This window comes from Aotus nancymaae, unplaced genomic scaffold, assembly GCF_030222135.1.
Source record: "Aotus nancymaae isolate 86718 unplaced genomic scaffold, 86718_ANA_hifiasm-v0.15.2.pri h1tg000011l, whole genome shotgun sequence".
Classification (NCBI taxonomy): Eukaryota; Metazoa; Chordata; class Mammalia; order Primates; family Aotidae; genus Aotus; species Aotus nancymaae.
Genome location: NW_026988422.1, coordinates 30,865,634 through 30,878,614, shown reverse-complemented (window position 1 = coordinate 30,878,614; position 12,981 = coordinate 30,865,634). Strand labels below are relative to the sequence as shown.

Sequence of the window (12,981 nt, the reverse complement as noted above, 5' to 3'; positions counted from 1 at the left end):
TGGGATTACAGGCACCTGCCACCACACCTGGCTAATTTTTATATTTTTAGTAGAGACAGGCTTTCACCATCTTGGTCAGGCTGGTCTTGAACTCCTGACCTCGTGATCCATCCACCTTGGCCTCTCAAAGCCCAAAGTCCTGGGATTACAGGTGTGAGCCACCAAGTCCCACTTCTTTTTTCTTTTTTTTGAGATGGCATTTTGCTCTTGTTGCCCAGGCTGGAGTGCAATGGAGGGATCTCAGCTCACTGCAACCTCCACCTCCTGGGTTCAAGCGATTCTCCTGCCTCAGCCTCCAGAGCAGCTGGGATTACAGGCACGAACCACCACTCCTGTCTAATCTTTTGTATTTTTAGTAGAAACAGGGTTTCACCATGTTAGCCAGGCTGGTCTTGAACTCCTGACCTCAGGTGATCCGCCTACCTGGGCCTCCCAAAGTGCTGAGATTATAGGCGTAAGCCACCTCGCCTGGCCCCTCAACTTGAATTTTTTTTTTCTTTCTTGACCCTTCAGGTGAAAGCAACCAACTTGAATTTTTAAGAGAAGACACTCATTCCCCAGAGAGAAAGCATCTGTCTCTCATCATTAGGATATTGCTGCCCACCCAACTCACCAAATAGAAAACTAAATCTTGGTTCTCTTTGAGCCTGCTATGATACAAGACAGGCAAGGGGGCAGTGTGGCAGCTCCCAGAAAATAATCATAATGGCTTGAGCCTGAGTTTTCAGCCTTATCCAAAACCCATCTTCCCTCCAATTTCAGCTTCAGCAATCACCTGTGCTGAGATACAACATTAGGAACCAACCTTACAAGCAACTAATCTGTGGGAGCGCCTCACAACCTACTCTTATTCCCAAGGACTCTATGTATGACAAACCTAAAGCCTTTAGAAATCTGCTGGAAACCCACAACCATCCTCCTGCCCAAGGAGCATCCCTTAACCCTTAGCTGGAGTGTTCAGCCCTGGCAAAGCCCAAGTAGACCCACCTCACCCTGAAAGAAGACCAGTTATTCTCTTTTCCTTGCTTTTCCTTTCCCAGATACCTTTCCCAGTCTCTGGTATTCCAAGCCTCCTGCTATCAGATCCCTCACATCAGCATCGTTAAATCACCCAAAAACGTATGAATGAGAGAAAGGTGATCCAATATACAGCGAAACCTAGAGATGATTGGAGGCAGCTGATAGCCATTCCCTACCCCAGAGTTGCTGCTGGAGAGAAACCACCCAAAGCCAACGCAGGGACACAGCTGTAGCCAGGCAGCACATGCTGGAAAACACCAAGCAGGAGACAGCTGAGAGGAAAACACGAGAGGCTAGTCAAGCAATGGAGAGATATTAGGGCGAGGCACTCAGGAGAGGAAGCGATTAGACACTGCACAGCAGCAAAGAGGAGGGTAAGCAAGGTGAGCAGGAATGAGAGGAGAGGGTGGAACGCACACTCACTCCTTGGTCCTGGATATAAGCAGGTTCTCTCGGCAGTGCCAGCAGCAGTCAGGGAGAGAAGTGCCTTCCAGGATCTGTGGTCAGACGCTCCTCCTTTCCAGCCAGCAGTAAAAGGGAAGGTCAAACAAATGCCTATGGATTTAAGCAAGAAGGGTGGAGGAGGCGAGGCAGCCCACAAAGGAAGAGATGAGGGAGGGGGAAAGGAGTATTAAGCAACCATCTGGGTCCAAGGTTCACTGACCCTTCACATCTGCAAAAGGGGCAGCTAGGAGCTCTTGGCTCAGCACTTTCTGTGATAAGAAGGCGCTTTCTCAGGAATCTCCTTTGTCAGCTATGCTCTGGGACTGGGGGCCCAGAAGAAAGGACAGTCAGCTGGGTGCAGTTTCTGTAGCCCTGAGGAAACTGTCCCAGGGCCAGTTAGCTGAGGACAGGGCAGTAGCCGGGAAGGAATACACAGCACTCTCTCTCTCTGTGTGTGTGTGTGTTCTCCACGCCCCACCCTAGCCTCTCTTCTCTCTCACCTCAAACATTTAAGAAAGGGAGAAAGGTTGCACAGTGTGACACAAAGGCTTGTTCCCATGCTGAGATTACAGGAAGTGTGACTGGGCATTCTAAGAGAACTCTGCACACTTCCCCATGCAAAGAGAGACTAGGGGTTTGCCTCCAAATCTGAGCCGCTACCTCAAAGTCTGAGCCTCAGACTACTTAAAAAGAAACACAGTCAAGAGATCAAATCTCCGACTGCATCTCCACCAGACCCACGTGCCCTTTCATCCTTGAGAAAACATACCAAGATCTTTGGGATGAGCATAAATTCCTATAAACACCTTTCTCAAATACAAGGTTACTCTGCTTTCCTAAAAATACGAGGAAATCAGATTTCACTGAATTCTGTTGGACAGACAGGCCCAGAACAGGCAGAAGAAGCTGAGCATTTTTTTGAAATCACATAGTTTATTCTGTATTTATTCTTTACTATCTTTGTTGTTTACTTTAAATCTGGTATTCTGCTTCTCTTTTACCAACAGAAATAGACCCTATCCATTCTGAAATCCAACTATCTATCCCTTCTCACACCTGTTCTTTAATTATTCTACAACCAGAGAATAGAGATCTAAATATCTCTGAGAGACATCTCTACCCTACATCCTTCCATTCTAGCTCTTTAAAGTTTTAAATTAGGAGGAGGATTCTGGTGTTAGCCTTCCCAGAGATCACGCTTCTCCCAAGACAGGCTCACAATGATCTGAAATCCTTCTGAAGGAAACTATCCTTTTCTCCAAAATGCTTCTGTAATAGGAATTGCTATTGAGCACTTACCTGGGCCAGACATACTGCTAAGCACTTACGCACACTATCTCATGGAACCACCAGAGCTCATACACTCTTAATCACGCAGGTATACTCTCTCTCCATCTCCCCATCCCCTGACTTGACCTAGTCTCTAGGCCTTCCTTTTATATTATTTTTTCGAGACAGGGTCTTACTCTGCCACCCAGGCTGGAGTGCAGTGGCACAATCTCAACTCACTGTAACCTCCACCTCCTGGTTCAAGTGATTCTCATGCATCAGCCTCCTGAGTAGCTAGGAATACACGTGGCTAATATTCGTGTTTTTATTTTAGTATTTTTATTTTATTTTGTTTTTTATTTATTTTGAGACAGAATCCCACCCTGTCACCCAGGCTGAGTGCAGTGGCATGATCTCTGCTCACTGCAACCTTCGCCTCCCAGGTTCAAGCAATTCTCCTGCCTCAGCCTCCCGAGTAGCTGGGATTACAGCTGCACACCACTACACCCAACTAATTTATTGTATTTTTAGTAGAGCTGGGGTTTCACCATGTTGACCAGGATGGTCTTGAACTCCTAAACTCAGGCAATCCGCCCACCTCAGCCTCCCCAAGCGCTAGAATTACAGACATTACAAGCATAAGCTACCGTGCCTGGCCTAATTTTTGCATTTTTAATAGAGACGGGATTTCGCCATGTTGGCCAGCCCAGTCTTGAACTCCCGACCTCAAGTGATCCACCTGCTTCTGCCTCCGAAGCGACAGGATTACAGGCGTGAGTCACCAAGCCCAGCGGATGGGAATTATCTACATGAATTACCTGGGGGAAGATGTAATCACACTAGATTAAAAAGAAAGCCTCTGTCATCCTTCAGCCTGTAGCATAGGCTAAAGGCTCCAGCAAAGTTTGTTCATCTCCTTCCTGGCTGCCCCTCCCCTTTCTCATTCTTTGCAGGGGTAAGAGGCGATTACAAGTCCTCTTGGCAGTGCTGCTATTGCTAGGGTGCCCACTTCTAAAGCAAACAAAAACACACACAAACACATCACCATGCTTGCCCTTTTAAGACCAAATTCACTGGCACCAAGGAGTGGGCATGTGTCTTAATATGACGTAAAAGAGGAAGGAAGGAGTGACAAAGGAAGGAAAAACTGTGAGGGGGAATGGGGAGAGAAGTGTACCAGGTTTCGTTTCTGACTGGTAGCATCTAAAAAGTAAAGTCCTCTCCATGGAATCTTGAGACAGAAATCTGCTGGGGGTAAAACCCACATTCCAGCAAACAGCACACCCTAGTGGTAGCACCAGGAAGTACTATGTGTGGACTCTAACCTACTTCAGTCTGCCCATGCAAACTAGGCAAGGGAGGCTGCCATTCATGGAGATTTTGAACCCCGCCCCCTATTTTTTCAACCACTACCTAGCACCCTGCACAAGAAGGCACCATCTTTGGCAGCTCACATTTCTCCCTAAGGCCCTGGGTCTTAGGGTAATGCTTCCACCATTCAGGCCGCCTGGGACCAGCAGCACCGATAGGCTCTCCCAAAGGGGCTCTTCTACCCCAGGTTTTTGTTTTTTGTTTTTTGGTTTTTTCTTTCTCCCCCAAAACAGAGTTTTGCTTTGCCTCCCAGGCTGTGGCGCAATCTGCTCACTGCAACCTCTGCCTCCTGGGTTCAAGTGATTCTCCTGCCTCAGCCTCCTGAGTAGCTGGGATTACAGGTGCCCACCACTGCGCCAGCTAATTTTTGTATTTTTGGTATAGACAGGGGTTTCACCATTTGGTCAGGCTGGTCTTGAACTCCTGACCTCATGATCTGCCCACTTCAGTCTCCCAAAATGCTGGGATTACAGGTGTGAGCCACCGTGCCTGGCCTACCCCAAGTTTTACATGAGAAACCCTGTAAGATAACAGCAGCCCTTGTCATCTTTCCCTGTCTGAGATGCATTCATCTCTGAGGACCCAGTAAAGATTACAGAACAACACACTCATCCTACAGGCTGTGGAAGAAATTTGATTCAGAAACAGGCAGCAGGGTACCCAGTATGCAGTGCCTGCAGTGCCGGGCAGAGCAGCCAATGGAGCCCCTCACCCTAACCTCACCCCCAAATGGCAACACCAAAACACACTTGCTCCTGGAGCTAGCACATAATTTGGGGTCTTGGCTCCTCAGCCAAGCTCAGGGAACTACCGTAAGAACACATTTTCTCTCCCAGAGACCCTATGTCTCTTCCTGGCTCCAACCAGTCTGCGCTGCCTCCCCTAACAACAGAAACAGAAAACAGATACACTCTGGCATGACTGGATTTCCCCATCACTCCAAGCTAGCTCAGCCCCTCCCACCCTAGTTCTCTGTTTGTCTTTCTATATTCCACTGTGGCTAAGACAGTCCCTTTAAAAAAAAAAGGGTGGGGAGGAACAAGAAAGAAATTGTCTACTCCTATGGCCAGGGTTTCCATTAACAAAGGGCTGAAGTCTCTGGGCAGAAGTTTCAGCCCAGGAAGGGACAGGGTTGGGACCAAGAAACAGGAGGCTCTTAGGTCACCATTCAGTCGAGTTTTAGCACTGGCTCCATCCTCCTCCTGCACTTCCCCTCTCGCCCATTGTTCCTCCGCTCCCGACTCTTACCAGTCCAGTGATCTTTGGGCAGGTGCAGGGAGGAGGGGCTACCAGCTCAGGAGAGGGGAAGGTACTAGTTAGGAGAACCAAGGGTATGGCTCCCGCTGCAGCAGCTGTTGACTCTGAGGAACAGAAAAAGCAGAGGGTGACGGGGACCGAAATGGAAAACAGGAAAACACATGTGTGACTCTGGCCAGCAGCGGGGAGGGGCCAGGGGACGGGCTGGAGCTGGGACTGCCTGATCAGACCCAGAGGACCTCAATGCCTGCCAGCCTCCAGGCACCTTCTCCACTCTGAGTCTCAGCTCCTCCTCCTCCCTACCTCAGCACCACCCCACTCTTCCTTGTTGCCCTACATTTACTGAGCACTTAAGCTTTCCCCTCCATTGACTGTGACTTATGATGCCTCTTGCAACTCCCCTCATCCCATTTCCTACTCATCTCCTACTCCTGTACTATCCGTAGTCCTGCAGAGGGGATACAATCCCATGGTTAGGGGAAGGAAACTCTGCAATTCTGTCTCAAGCGTGTCAGTGCCATTTCAGCCCCTAAAGAAAGCCAAGAGAGGTAATGCAGGCCAAGGAAGACCACTTATAGGGGGACAGCCAAGCACACATTTAGACACCAAGCAAGCTCACTCACAGCCGAGTTCTCCAGTTGGTTCAGGTGATATCGATGTGTGTCACCAGGTAAGAGCCAACTGGGCCGTGGCACCCTGGTCAGATTAATGAGTTGGCATCCCTTCAAACCGGTGTTATTTAAACATCTGTCAAATGTTTACTTAGCAGAGAGGGGGGAAATACCGATTGTCCTGGAATAAAAACTGTGTAAGCCTTTTTATATTCAAAATTAGAAATTATTACAAATTTTCATCATATGCAATCTTCCGAAGCAAATAACTTCTTGGTAAACATGGTAAACATATTAAACCACTTAAAATGTAGATAATAGTATAAACTTGTCTTCAGGGAGCAGCACTTAACAGCGCATCATGCATTTTTGGAATTACAAGTGTGACTAATGCCTTTAAGCAACTGTCAGCTGGCTGGCTTCTGGGCTACACCCTGCAACTTACACTGGTCTGTTGCAAAATTACTCCAGACACAAGTAGTCCAGGTAAGGAGTTGTCAGTAAGTCTATGTCACTGGATGAAAGCCAACTCATATTTCACCAAGACACAGAAATCAGAGTTCACTGGCACCAAATACCTGAATTATTCCAAGGATAATTTGGTGTCCTTTAGACACTCTCAGCCTGCTACCCAACTTGCCTGCCCCCTAATTGCACTCTGGGGTCGGTCCAAGTTGTGAGGGAAGTCCTAGGAAGAGAGAAGCTGTCGTCATCCACATGGGCCCCCCTGCTGTCTTCCTCACTCCAGCTTCACTGGCTTCCCTGCTGTGGCCACACAGCAAGCACGATCCGGCCTCAAAGCTTTTGCAATTCCTGTTCTTCCTGCCTGGAACATGCTTCCCAGAGATGTTGTCCATTCCCGGTGTCATTTGTTTGCTGTCACCACCCCCACTAGAATGTAAGCATCACAAGAGCTTTGTTCACCACTGTATCCCCACAGTGCAGGGCTCAGGTAGACAGTTAATAAATGTTTGCTGGGTTAATAAATGGATGAATGAACTGCTATTTATTTGATTTCCCAGCTGGCTGGGCTCCTGGGCATGTCCTTGAATTTGCTCTCCAGGTCCTCCTGTGTGGCTGCGGCTCTGGCTCTCAAGCAAGGAGTACTGGAAGGTACTCTTTTTGATAGTAATACATTAAAGGGAAAGAGGCAAGTATGGTTTTCATAGTTTTACTGGGAGGCCTAGAATGATTTGAAACGGGCTTTTGTTTCATTAACGGGAAAAGCAAAGGAAAACAAAAAGCCTATAATCTAACACTCTTGCCCTGGATCCGGGAAATTCTTGTCTGCTCTACCTCACACCCAGGCTCAGGTGATAGGTCTGGGTGCGGCGTGGAGATGGGAGAGCGAAGTGCTATGACCGCGAAAGGGTGAAGGTCAGAGGAGGAAAAGGCAGAGGGAGGCGAACACTCAGGTTCAGGTATATCCAAGTGGGCTCAACAGCCGAACTTCGAAGCATAAACTCTTCAACTCCACACCAGACGCACGCCAGCGGCCCTTCCCCCGAAAAGCTCTCCCCTAGCCCACGATCCTCACTGGCCGATCCCAGAGCCGTTCCCATCCCCCTCTCCGCCCCCGCCCATCCTGCAGGTCTCACTCACCTTTGCCCCTTTCTCCCATCCCCACCCCCCAATTCACCCTTGCTTTCTCGGGGCCCCTGCCTTTTCCCTTTTATTTCCCTCCTTTTCTTGGGCCCCCAGTCTGCAGCCCTACGACAACGCCCTCCCAAGCCCAGACCCAGCAACAGTCCGCCTTCAATATCCCTCTGAAGAACAGGGTCGCCGCCGAGGCCCAGGTCTGGCTGTGGGGGCCCACCCGAACTCTGCCTTAGGGGACCAGGACCTCACCCCACCAGGGGTCCCTTCCGCTTCCTCCACCTGGCCAAGCAGCCCCCGTCCTTTCCCCGACTCTAGGAAGCGCTAGAAGAGGGGGTTGTGGTGGGTGTAGGCGAAGGGAGCAAAGGTCCAAGCACCGAGGCCTTGAACCCGCTCCCCTGCCCGCTGGTCGCTCCCGTAGAGCTGGATTGCTGCGGGGATATGAAAATGACCGTGGATACCTTTAGAAACTCCACCCCACCCCAAGAACGCTCAGCTTCCTCTTCCCTCCCTCCCAATCCCGGCTTATGCTGGCGGCCCGACAAGGGTCTGGGCGAGAGCCCCAACCCCTGGCCACAGCTGCCTCCGGCCCCGAGATGCTTGGCTGAATCTGGGTAGGGTGCCGAGACCGGGAAGCCCCTTCGGCGGTGGGGATCGGGCGAGGGGAGGTGCCTGCTTGGAACGAGAGGAGGGCTCTCCCGGAAGGCAGTCTCTTCCACCCTGAGTTCCCTACTCCCCGCCCCGCCCCCTTGGGGGAGCTGTTGCATCAGCTTCCAGATTCCAAACCAAAAAAAAAATGGGCCCCACTAGGCTGCGAAGGCGTCGGGCAGTAGAGCTGCCGCCAGGAGGTAGCGCTTAATCAAAATTGTCCCGGCCGAGGGTGCCCAGGAGATCGGAGTCCCCGGAGCACCTTAATCTGAATTCTTGGCAGCAGCGCGGACCTAACAAAAAAAGAGAGTTGCTGAATATTTCAAGAAAAGGCAACTGGAAATGTTTCATCACGTTTTAAGACTAAAAGATGGCTTGTAAATAATACAACTACCTTTTAGACAATCTAGCTTTGGCGGTTTTTTTTAAGCCAACGTTGACGCTCTGTGGAGATCCGGAGAGCCACCGCCTTCAAGACCAGTCTGACAGAAATACACAAGCCTTAAGGAACTTCCCAGCCGCCAGGCAAGGAGGAATGTAGTCCGCAGTCTTGATGTGCCCATTTGAAGCTCAATCATTTAATACCAAATTTAGCCAGTACTGATATAGCAGAGATTTCAGAGCTCTGGAAAAAGAAGCAGAATATGTTACAATAAATTATGTAAATAGTAATTTACCTTCCAAGTAACTGACACTACGGGCACCCACCACCTTGCTCGGCTTCCTTTTTTTTTTTTTTTTTTTTTAAGAGACAGAGTCTTAACAAAAGAAAAAAGGGACAGAGTCTTACTCGTCTCTACTAAAATTACAAAAATTAGCTAGGCATGGTGGCGTGTACCTGTAATCCCAGTTACTCGGGAGACTGAGGCATGAAAATTGCTTGAACCCGGAAGGCGGAGGTTGCAGTGAGCCAAGATCGCACCATTGCCCTCCAGCCTGGGCGACAAAGGGAGACTCTCTCTTAAATAAAAAAAAAAAGAGAGAGAGAGAGAGAGCGAGCAAGAGAGAGAGTATTGCTGTATTGCCCAGACTGGGATATCAAAATGTTAAAGCCAAATACAGGGCATGATGCCCTTGGAAAGCAAAGGAGTTTAAGAGAAGAACACGTGAAGCACAGATGCCTGATGCTTCACATTATTCTTAACCCCACTCTGCTAGTTGAAGTCCAGAGGTTAAAAGGCATTCAGTTTAGGATGACGAAGCTGCTTTCCTGTGGCTTCTGAGGCTGATGAAGTCATTGAGGAGTGCTGTCCAGGTGCCAGACCCGTCCCTCCACCAGAGTTCCACGAGGTCCCTGAGAATGCTGATGATGTTAGTTGTCAGCATTCTGGGTTGTTTTTTTGTTTTTTGTTCTCTCTCTCTCTCTCTCTCTCTCTCTCTCTGCCATTTACCCATGGATTGTCCCCCTGCCTTATCACACTAACCATATCAAATGATAAATTTAGGGAGGCCCAAGCAGGAAGATTGCTTGAGCCTAGGAATTCAAGACCAGCTTAGGCAACATAGCCAGACCTCCATCTCTACAAAATATATATATATATATATATATATACACACACACACACACACACACACACACACATACATACACACACACACACATATATATACACGTATGTATATACACATATATATATTTATTTAAAAGGCTGAACTTGTCTTCCTTCCTTTTTTGAGACAGAGTCTCACTCTGTTGCCCAGGCTGGAGTGCAGTGGCATGATCTCAGCTCACTGCAACCTCTGGCTTCCAGGTTTAAGCGATTATCTTGCCTCAGCCTCCTGAATAGCTGGGATTACAGGCATGCACCACCACGCTCAGCTAATTTTTGTATTTTTTTTGGTGGGGGGGGTGGTTCACCATGTTGGCCAGGCTGGTCTCTAACTTCTGACCTTGTGATCTGCCCGCCTCAGCCTCCCAAAGTGCTAAGATTACAAGGGATGAGCCACTGCACTTCTAAGGACCCTTCTGTTCCCAGATTTCCCAGTTCCAGTGAAACTTCACATCCTGCCCCCAGAGTCCTCTAGCTCTGGCTCCTTGACTTCTATATCTGTTAAATAATTGCATTTGTCCACTTTTGCATGCTATGTTCATATTATACACATTATTTGTTCACCTAAATGCATGTGCCACCCCCCTACACTTTTTTTTTTGAGAGAAGATCTTGTTCTGTCACCTACGCTGGAGGGTAGTGGTGTGATTACAGCTCACTGCAGCCTTGACCTTCCCAGGCCTGGCTGTGATCCTCCTACCTCAGCCTCCCAAATAGCTGTGACTACAGGCATGTGCCACCATACCTGGCTATTTTTTTGTATTTTTTATAGACAAAGGATCTCACCATGCTGTCCAGTCTGGCCTTGAACTCCTGGGCTCAAGCAGTCCTCTCACCTCACTCACCTCAACATCCCAAGTAGCTGGGACCACAGGCACATGCCACTATGCCTGGAAAAACACACACACACACACACACACACACACACAAATTAATTTTTAGTAGAGACAAGGTCTCGCTATGTTGCCCAGGCTAGTCTCCAACTCCTGGGCTCAGGTGATCCTCCAGCCTCAGCCTCCCAAAGTGTTGGGATTACAGGCCATGAGGCATGGTAACTGGCCAGCTTGTCATCTTTTCTGTCAATCCTGTATGTTGACACTTGGGTAATTCTTTGAGCCTATGGCTTCTACTACTTCATTCCCCAAATGTAAACTATGAGACTCCAGCGCTATCCACCTCAGCTGTCTATCTCGGGGCCAGCCAAAGGCTCAAGGAACCAAGCTTGGGAAAAGTGTTTGGTTCAATCCCTTGATTCCTAAAAAAATGACAAAGCAATCTGTACAATGATTGCTTCTTGGACTGTCTATCTACTTTACAGGTTTACTGTGAAAATCAAAGGAAATCATTTATGTGGAAGTGTTTTGATAAGTAAAAATGAAGAGTATTAATGCAAGATGATAGTGATACTGTATGTCTTATTTCCCTTGCTTATTTAAGTCCATCTGTTGGCTTCTAGCCAAGTTTCTTGTGTTCCCATCCCTTCTTATTCAGCCCTAGCCTGTATTATTCTTATTGTTATCAAAAATAACTGCTTTTACTTCTTCAACCAGGATCCACCCTTCCCTTCTTTCAAAGCACAACTCAGAGCCACCTCCTGTGGAAAAACTTCCCAGTCTTGCAGAAGGAAATGATAAACTTCCAGATAGATCATTATACCACTCCCACAGGTTCCTCCAGTCAGCATATGTTTGTGTCTTGCCTATGTGAACCCCAAAAATCTGAGACAGGTCTCAGTTAATTTAAAAAGTTTATTTTGCCAAGGTTGAGGATGCATCTGTGACACAGTCTCAGGAAGTCCTGATGACATGTGCCCAAGGTGGTCGGGGCACAGCTTGATTTTATACATTTTAGGGAGACAGGAGACATCAATCAATATGTATGAAGTACGTTAGCTCCGTTAGTTCTGTCCAGAAAGGTGGAGACAGCTTAAAGCGAGGCCCCCACTTCCAGGTCACAGGTAGGTGAGACATAGATTGCATTATTTTGAGTTTCTGACAAGTCTGTCCAGAAGAGGCCATCAGAATATGCATCTATCTCTGTGAGCAGAGAGATGACTTGAATAGAATTGGAGGCGGATTTGCCCTGAGCAGTTCCCAGCTTGAAGAGGCCCAAGCTATTTTCCTTTCACATTTCCCCCCTTTTCTTTTTTAAAATCTTTCAGATTGATCTCTCATGGCTAGGACAGTTTATTTCTAGATGAGTAGGTCCCGAAAGCTCATTTTTAGCAGGTTGTGAAGAGACAATAGGAGGGAGAAAGAAAGAAAAAAATAACAAACGAAAGAAGAATCCTGGAAAAATCCATAGAGGCCACATTACTCTGCAGTCCATACATTCTAGGCAATGTATGAACTAGATTCTAGGAAACACTCGAATTTAACAACAGCTATGCAATCGTTTTAAAACATAATTTTTTCTCTCTCTCAGTTTCCCATTTTACTAAAAATGAATCATGGTATGACTGGTTTGCTTATTACACTTGGCCTAATTATAAGTATACAGTACAGCAAGAATAATTTTTTTTTTTTTTTTTTTTGAGACAGAGTCTTGCTCTGTCGCCCAGGCTGGAGTGAAGTGACACGATCTCAGCTCACTGAAACCTCTGCCTTCCAGGTTCAAGTGATTCTCCTGCCTCAGCCTCCTGAGTAGCTGGGACTACAGGCACGTGCCTCCACACCTGGCTAATTTTTTTTGTATTTTTAGTAGAGACAGACTTCCACCGTGTTAGCCAGGATGGTCTCGATCTCCCGACTTCGTGATCCCCCGCCGCCTTAGCCTCCCAAAGTGCTGGGATTACTGGCATGAGCCACCTAGCCTGGCCAAGAATAATTATTTTTTACATAGGCTTTTAAATTGGCTTTGATGGAACTTTGTTCCATAGGAGGATTCTAAGATTTTTTTTTTTTTTTTTTGAGACAAAATCTCACTCTGTTAGCCAGGCTGGAGTGCAGTGGCGAGATCTCCGCTCACTGCAAGCTCTGCCTCCCAGTTTCAAGTGATTCTTCTGCCTCAGCCTCCCTAGTAGCTGGGACTACAAGCACATGCCACCACACCCAGGTAATTTTTTGTATTTTTAGTAGAGACAGAGGTTTGCCATGTTAGCCAGGTTGGTCTCGATCTCCTGACCTCATGATCCGCCCATCTCGGCCTCCCAAAGTGCTGCGATTACAGGTGTGAGCCACTGTGCCTGGCCAGATAAAACTTTTTATTTATTTATT

The 12,981-nt window shown here is 47.8% G+C and overlaps 1 protein-coding gene across 7 annotated transcripts in view; it reads right to left on the bottom strand.

Annotated features, from left to right (window-relative positions):
• The window catches only part of SLC7A7 (solute carrier family 7 member 7), a 44,462-nt gene extending 36,914 nt beyond the window's left edge, over positions 1-7,548 (bottom strand). The window contains exons 1-3 of one of the 7 annotated variants that reach the window (XM_012466624.3): positions 5,985-7,548; positions 5,353-5,465; positions 1,444-1,575 (exon numbers count right to left, since the gene is read on the bottom strand). The gene's annotated coding sequence lies outside the window, so the exon portion shown is untranslated. Of the gene's footprint in view, positions 1-987; positions 1,085-1,437; positions 1,576-5,352; positions 5,578-5,984 lie in introns of those variants that run through there. The other 6 variants (XM_012466570.3, XM_012466550.3, XM_012466609.3 and 3 more) reach the window with 6 other exon arrangements.
• Between the last annotated feature and the right edge of the window lie 5,433 nt (positions 7,549-12,981).